Genomic DNA, 8,817 nt, shown 5'->3' on the forward strand with positions numbered 1-8,817 from the left:
TCTGCAGAGTGAGCACATGTCCATAACTTTCGGTTAACATCTGTTCAACGATTATTGCAATCTGCAGAAGGTAAATACATGAGTGCGTGTACCAATTCGATGCAGTTTATAAAAATTGTGATGCTAATCGCCATTAGCGCGTTAGCATGCTAGCAACATCTCTGTGGTAGCAGTCTGTGTCACTGTAGCTAGTGTGTTATCAATCTTTATGTGTATAGCACTTTTGATACGAAAGTCATGCGTTAGTGTTGTTAGCTGCTGTTGTTAAAACAAAAACTAAGTCGGTATGAGCTAATATTTGAGCTTTTGGTAGTTTAAAGTGACTGAGGAGATGGAAGTAGGCCTACTCATTGGACAGAGAATACCAGGAGCCCTCCTCTGCTGTGAGCCGTCCCTCGTACATTCTCCACCTGTGTCTTCACCATGCTTCTGGGCCATTTCCATGGACTTGTGAGTACAAAGTGTTATTGTACGTGCTTGCAAAACTGCCAAGTTATTTTAATGGACACTACTTTTGAATTGCAGAATGATTTTAGGTGCTTGTAAAAGTGTGGGCCCCTAGTTGAATTTTGAATTTGAGGTAAAAAGGTCATTATTGATTTGATATGAATGAAAGTTCAACTGGAAGAATGCGTCTCCTTTTGATGTGATCAGCTAGACAAGAAGATGTTGTGTTTTCATTAGGTGTTACTCACCATGTGAGCTCTAACAAATGAGTTGAGTGCATTTCCTTTACTCATAAGACGTTTGCTAAGCTGATTTCTTTTTCTCCATAAGTGGTACTTAAGCATAGTTTACATCGTTAGTTACTTTGGTAACTCCAGATTCTATTAGTATAGGCGTAGCCCTCTAAGGGCTACGCTATTGGGTTATCCCTTCGCGCATGCGCAGATCGTGAAGATTTTCTTTCCGCCCTACGTCCAGCTCGGCCTCAACTACGTCCGCATTTACTGCATATATACAGAGCGACCCGTTGTTCGACTCCCAAAACATCACTTTTTCTTCAACTATTTCTAGGAGCAGGTGGCCCGGACCTTAGAGGGCTACGCCTATACTATGAATCTGGAGTTACCAAAGTAACTAATTCTATTCTTTCGTATAGGCTTCGCCCTCTAAGGGCTACGCTATTGGGTTAGGGCGAAGCTGATGTAGTCAATGCCACCTGCGGCACAAGTCCACAAGCCGAACTACACCACATTGCCCAGCAACAATGTACAGAGGCTAGTCAGAGTCATTCTTCTGACAAAGCCTGCCCTCCAATGGCGTGGCCGGAAAGGTTCATGTGGCCCGCAATATGATGCAGTAGTACAATGTAATGGGGGTTAAGCGTGATTGATCCTGTCGCCATGCAACGGAGAGACATATTACCGCGCGACTGACATGTATATACTGGTCTACCATATGACAGCTGATGATAGACACAGTTGATGTAAACTGTGTCTCCAAGAAATACCAGGTAGAGTGTGAGACAGCAGAGCAGGGTCTTCAGCACTAGTGTGAAGGAGATTGGCAACATCAGGCATCCGCTTTTTTTTTTTTTTTTTTTTTTTTTTTTTTTTTTTTTTTTTTTTTTTTTTGCACATTCAGGCGGCATTACGCGTCACTGAACAACCAGAACAATTAACAGATCCTCCTCCTGGGCGCGCTCCAGGAGGCGAGGGATCAGGGGGAGCGGGGAAAAGCATATAGGAGGGTTTGGGCCAGGGTTTGTGGGAGAAGCGTCTACGCCAGGGGAGGGTTGTCCCGGCGGTCAAGGAGAACCACAGTGTGCACTGTGTGTCTCCTCTGAAGCGAACAGATCCACCTCCGCTTCCCGAACCTGCTCCTAACGTTTGAACGATAGTGGGATTCATCTTCCACTCGTTGTGGAGGGCCCCCCCCTCGACATCAAGTCGGCTGCCCGGTTCAAAATCCCGGGGATATATACTGCTTTGAGAGACAGCAGGTGGCTGTGCCCCACAGCAGAGGCTTCTGGCTATTTCAACAGCCGGCTGAGCGTATGCCGCCTGGCGGTTTATGAATGCCGCGCCCGTGATGTTGTCCGTCCGTACTACAACATGCCTCCCCGTCACCACTGGTGTAAGTGTTCAACACCTTCAACACCGTGGACAGCTCCAGCAGTTTATTGAGGGAGAGGGGGGGAGGAGCCAGGCCCCTCCCACCCACCTGTGACTCGCACATTCCCCCCCACCAGTGAGGACGCGTCTGTGTACCGTCACATATGACGTCACTCTGCCCAGGGAACCCCGGAAGACAGGGTTTGGGGACTCCCCCAGTATGCCAGGTCTGAGGTGGGGAATGAGGGATGGACAGCATTCGCCATTTGTGGCGAATGGGATCGAGCCGCTGGCTTGAAACCACCTCGTACTTTCTCATGTGAGGAGACCCGGGAGCCCCGTGTGTGCCGCGGACATCATGCCCAAGAGCCGCATAACTGACAGCGCTGGCACTGCGCGCGCGGCCTGGACGGGACAACAGAGAAGTCAGGGCTTCCTGCCTCGTGCTGACAGCCTGCTCTCATGCTGATCGAGCTCATGTCTACGCCCAATAAACTATCGTTGTGCGGGGACGAGGGCGCTCTTCTTCCAATTTATGGCAAAACCCAGCGTTTGTGGTGCTGCAGAACCTCCATGTGTGCAGCGCCGCCGCAGGGATCCTAGAGGCAGATGCAATCGTCCAAGTAAAAGAGGACTCTGATGCCCCTCTCCCGTAGAGGCTGGCACGCAGTTTCCATGCACTTGGAAAAGGTGCGGGGGGCTAGTGAGTATCCGAACGCAGCGGTTGAACTGGAAACGAGCCCTTGGAAGGAGGCGCAGGATTTCCTGTGCCTGGGAATGATTTGGATTTGAAAGTAAGCGTCTTTCAGATCACGGATGTAAACCATTCGTTGGGGCGCACACATTCCAACACGTGCCTGATGGTGAGCATGTGGAGGCGCTCCATGACATACCGGTTGAATTTCGACAGGCGAGGATGGGACGCAGTCCTCCTGCTTCTTCGGGGTGAGAAAATACGCGAAGTAAAAACCCTTGTTTTCCTCCCTGGAGACGCGGGAAATAGCTCCGCTCCCCAGCAACCCTTCTAACTCTGACGTCATTGCGTCTGACTCTGCCGGAATGAAACCGTCGTCTCCAACCCACACGCGAAGGGGGCGGGGGGGAGGCGAACTGGAGTGTAACCCTGTGTTATCAGCTTTGACATCCACGAGTCCATGTGTGTCAAGCCAATCCATGCCGCGCTGCACTCTGACAGTGGGCGAGCACATGTCGGAGTGTTGTTCACCGACATGGCAAGCGGGGAGCGCAGAGCCCATCCCGCCGCTGGGCGAACAGGTGATCGCGTCGCCCACCCATGGTAGGGCTTTTTCGAAGGGCAGTGGCGGTCCCGCCGCCGTGTGGGGCGGGAGCTTCACTGGTTAACCCGACCCCCGCCCCGCCGGCATCGCCGTGGGGAGGGGGTGGACAAGCGTCGTCGTCCCCGTGGGAGGACGCTCATTTCCGCTGCCTCGCAGCGGGGGACGCAGTGGCGCCCCCGCTCGCGGCGACGGCCTGTGTGTGCTTGTGTGGGGAACAACTGTCATAACAGTGCCCTGTTTAGAGCAAACAGGCTGTTCGGAGGGCATGTGTGCAGGTTCGACCGGCCTGTGATCGTCTGCTCGCGGGAGGGGACCGGGTGGGGGCCCCAACGCCGAAGCTGTGGGAAAGCGCAGCCGCAGCCGCCAGGGTGCTGCGCGCCGGCCGTGTGCCCGCTTGGACGGTTGATCATGACGACTGGGGTGCTGTTGAGGATGAGGGCCTGTCCACATCGCCGAAGAAGGCCAATACACGCAAAAGAAGGGGCGCGGAGCTCAAAGGGGGGGAGAGGACCAGTCCGTGAAGCGTCGACGTCACTGGAGTTTATGATGAAAACGGTGGGGCAGTGGGCGGGTGTGTAGGGGGCGCGGAACCCAAATATTCCATCGGGGCTATTGGGACCGGTACAGAAGCTCAGGCGGGGGGGGCGTCCTATGATCGGCTTGCAGCTGAGACATGTGGAGCAGACTAGTTTCGCTGTGGCTCAGTCTGCCCAGGGCGCATCACCCTGGACAGCGCCGACCGTGGACCGCGGGGGGGGGTGGAAACACTGGGGGGGGTGAAGATGGTGCGGGTGGACATAGCCCATACGCAAATCTCCGTGGCAAAGCCTCGAGGGAGGGCGCCGTGTAATTATTGTGCCATCGCGGGGGGCGGCGGGTAGAGGCGCCATAAGTCTGCGATGTTGTTTGTGCCCGCCGCGCCCTGGGCGGCACATTTGGTGGGGGGGGGGCAGGCCGGATACATGTCTGTGGAGTGGCACGGCCAGCAACCCCCAACACTGTTATAAAACCTAAAAAAGGTTGGGGGGGATAGGCGAGGCAAGTGGAGCTGGTGCGCGTGTGAAAAGCCGGGAACACAAATACAGCTTTCGGGAACAAAATGGACGCAACACCTCAGGGGGGCTCGCCCTCGCGGGAGGGACTGAAGAAACCTGCGTACCGTATACAGCCCTGAACAAACCTCGTAACACGGTACTAGTCGAGAGACGGGTGGCGCGCTTCAGTTTCCCCGGCTGGAGAGAAGCCGGGGGGGGGGGGGGGGCTCCTCCACAAATGGCCGAAGCTCCGCAAGCGCGCCAGCGTGGGGGCCCCCCTTGAAAGAGTGCGCTCCGGGGCCTAACATCACCGCTCAAAAGGCCTGCGAGGGGGCAAATAGGGCTACGGCAGCTCCTCGCCTGGCGTGGGCGCGCTAAAATTCCTCTAAGCTCCGCCGCCCTCACTTATATCTAGCGGCCAGGGAGTCTGCGCAGAGTAGCCGTTAGCGTGGAGGGGTCTGAGGCCGGATTGGCAAAGGGAAAGTCCTCAGTCGGGGGAAAGGAAAGTAGGGAAGGAGGGAGGGAAGGGGAGGGAGGGGGGGGGAAGAAATAAGAGGGGGGGGGGGTAAGTGGGAAAGGGGCTGTGCCCCATGCGGGTGTCGGGGATGGATGTCAGGCAAAACGGAAGAGCGGGGGGGGGGGTACCAGCGAAAGACAGCGGGAGGCATCAACTCGCCGTCCAGTCTGAGGCCCAATCCCGCGCAAGGGAGGAGGGGAACGGCGTCCAGAGGGGAGCGGAGTGGAAACCGCGTTGATGGGAGGCGCATGCCCAGAGAGAGCGAAGTCAGCGGAACTCATCTCGGCGAAAACGCGCTCCGCAGGCAGCGGCTCCAAGGTGCGCCGGTTTCCTGTCTGTGTGCCCAGCTGCCGTCTCCTCCCGCCAGCCTGCAAACCAGAAAGCTTCCGCCCGTCGAGTTAGCTCTTTAGACGACAGGCGGGCGCAAAACGGGCAGGAGGCGTGGCGGGTGAGAGCCTGACCGGCGTGAACGGCACCCAGGCGGCCTCGCAACGGGGGTGAGGTCGGCGGAAGGATGTAGGCGGTCCGGCAGGAGGGGGCAGACACGGGCACGGCGTGCGGAAAGGTATTGAGCTTGACTTCATAATCTGCAAGTTGAAAAAAAGTGGGAGTCGAACAACGGGTCCGCTCTGTATATATGCAGTAAATGCGGACGTAGTTGAGGCCCGAGTGGACGCTAGGGCGGGAAGCAAGGACTTGCACAGCCATGCGCTAGCGCGAGGGATAACCGCAATAGCGTAGCCCTTAGAGGGCGAAGCCTATACGAAATAGAACCATGTTTATAAGCTTGTAGTTTTGTTTTCTTCTGTCTTTGTTGCCACCACTTACAAGTGTACAGTGTGACACCATTGGTAGGACTGTGTATCACGTGACTCGCATGCACATATGCATCCTTGTGCAGTGCACAAGCCAAACAAACAAAACAGGGACCCACTCATAAAAAAAAATCAGCCCCATAGTGCTAATACAGGTCTACAATTGGGAACCTTCTACCAGAGAAAAGACAAGTTTAATTTGGTTGTTATCAAATAAGAAGCTACTACCTGAATGTTTTGTACACTGCACACTTGCTAACAATAATTGGCATTGTAGTTTAGCAATTCCATACATTTTGACAACTTCAGTCACTCAATGTGTGCGCAAATACTTTTTCACATTCACACACTAATTTGCACTAGCGTATGCAGCAGAATGTCCTTACTGTAAAGCCCAACTGTGTTAACGGAGATCAGGGCTGCAATAATAGCAGGGTGCAACACTTTAATACAATGAATCTATAAATGACACAGTCAGACTTATGTGTTTTAGAGAGAAATAAAAAACAGGTTAATAAATAATGGAGGGAACAAAGCTAATAAAGATACACAACTGCAGATAAGAGTAAGTTAAAATATACCTAAATAACTGCCTGATGAGCTAACATCACTTTAATAAGAGGGGAATTAATGTAAATACATTTAAATGTTGTGGTTTGCGATTTGAGGAGGTATCACTCTGTTGTAATATCACTCACTGCCATCCCCAAAAAGGGTTTGTGTTCATTCCGTGTGAGGTTTTTCTGAGCATGATGCTGAACCTCTACTTGAGCCAGCTCTGCCTATACTTGCACCAACCCCTTTACATGCATTTAAAAATGAGAAGACATAATCTAACCTTCTGAAATTGTTTTCTTACTTTTACACAATATAATGGTACAAATGACCATCCTCTAATCTTCAAGTTCTAACAAGTTTGATTGAAATGAAACACAATAATAATAATAATAATAATAATAATAAAAATAATAATGCATGTTATTTAAAGCGCCTTTCATGACACCCAAAGTCGTCAAACATATTCAAATAAAAATATTTAAAGCTGCAAGCAGCGTTGGACGGGCCTCGTACCTCCTTGCACGTCGGGGTTACTCAGGGTTGGACTCTTATGAATTCTGTTGAGTTCCGAGGTAAATTGAACAACGTACACTCAAGTTACACCCACTTCCTGTTTCAATGGCGAAACACACAAAAGGGCCGCCCCGCCACGGCCATGTCCTATTACAAAAAGTTTTCCTTTGAATGACTTTTCATCTCTAACATGTTAAGATGGCACAGACCAAATTGGAAGTTGATCGGATTAAATCTCTGGGAGGAGTTTGTTAAAGTAGGACATGTGGAAATGACCAAAATCACACTAATTTCAAACTATTAATTCAAAACAGTGTATTTCCTGTTGGATTTAGGGTCTGGCTCCAATGAGCTCTTGACATGCTACATATGTGCACCAAATTTGGTTAGTCTATGTTAAGTGTACTGCAGGGGCTTTTTCTTTTTTACTTTGTAGGGGGCGCTAGCAAGCCATTTTTGTACCTGAAACCCTTAAAATATGCAGACCTTCACCAGGGTTGATGCTACTGCCAATTTTGGTGAGTTTTGTGTATGTTAAGCCCCTCAAAAAGGCAATTAATTTGCCAAAAGAAGGAAGGAAGAATTCCTTCAGTTTCAATAGGGCTTTCGGCCCTGTTGGCGCTCGGCCCCTAAAAATGTTGTAAGTCCGTTTTATAAAGTCAGTAATTGAATATGACTTTTTATCACTATCACAAATTTTAATCAAAAGTCTTGGAGGATTTGAGGACTGACAAAACAGTCTAGTTGTTTCCTTTTGTTTTGAAGAACAAAATGTTTACTGACAAAGCATTTCACTGTTTCCTAAGAGTTTTTCTTCTGTGGGCACGGTTAACCAAATACCTAAACTAATGTGACTTTAGTTTAGTTGACTTGATGTGAAGGTCAGGGAGGCTAATAACAGAAAGAAACTGAAGCCATTTCAACGATCCGTAAATATTACTTGCATATATGCTGTGTGAATCACGCTTTATAAACCTTGTCATTACAGCTTTGATATTTGCTATGATTTGTCTGGTCCGGATAATGGTAAATGCAGTCTATGGAATGGAAAAGAGGTTAGCTGTAAAACCACTGATCCTTTTAACCTTTCCCATCTCTGGCAAATGACATTGATCAAAGAAAAAGATCATGCGCTTATGCATTTGCAAGAAACAGGTTGAGTAACATTAATTTAGACAGAGCTATTTACTCATTACCCTGCAGTGCTAAGACCTTGCAAGCCATTTCATGATATAACTTCCCTTAATACCTCCTTTTCCTGTCCATTCCAATCCTCCACCTTCCCTGGTTTACTTGCTCAGTCACACGTCTCCCCATCCCTCCCGCTACCTGCCCTCTATTCACTCTTTTCTCAGGGAGATGTTTAAAGAACTCCTCTGAAATACTAAGCAGTCTACTTAAAAGAGAAATACTACGTTTACCATTATGTTCCTTATTAGGCCTAGTCCTTAAGACGTTTTCTGCTCTCGCATGATGGCTTGCACAGGACTCATTATAGTTCCTTTCTTGCTCTTGAAGAAAGGAGAACACACACCCACCCTTTTAATGTAACCGTTTTCTGACGTTTCGCTCCATGCTTACTTGAGGAAGATTGATTCCCCAGTAGATTGAAACGTTGTCTGCTGATGGTTAACTAAAAAAAACATTTTTTTTGTTGTTTTGTTTTTTTTAACAGCCTTGCACCTACTGTAGCGTGCATGTGTGTGTTTGTACTTTTACTAACAACTCTATAAATGGAGTGGTGATAAAGGCGCAGGCAACTGAACACGCATCTTTGATTGTTTGTGAGTGTGTGTGTTTTGCGAGCGTAAACGTGAGTTTGGGTTATTTTGAATTAAACTGAACATCCATTCTCTTACCCAAAGCTCTCTGTTTCTCCAGAGATAAATTTTATTTTTTGTTCCCATTACTATTATGTGTTTTCTAAGGGCCTTTTCTGTTTTAGGATTAACCGCAAATGTGTTTACTATTAGATTAGGGGTGTGTGTGTGTGTGTGTGTGTGTGTGTGTGTGTGTGTGTGTGTG

This window comes from Etheostoma spectabile, chromosome 13 (genome assembly GCF_008692095.1).
Source record: "Etheostoma spectabile isolate EspeVRDwgs_2016 chromosome 13, UIUC_Espe_1.0, whole genome shotgun sequence".
NCBI lineage: Eukaryota > Metazoa > Chordata > Actinopteri > Perciformes > Percidae > Etheostoma > Etheostoma spectabile.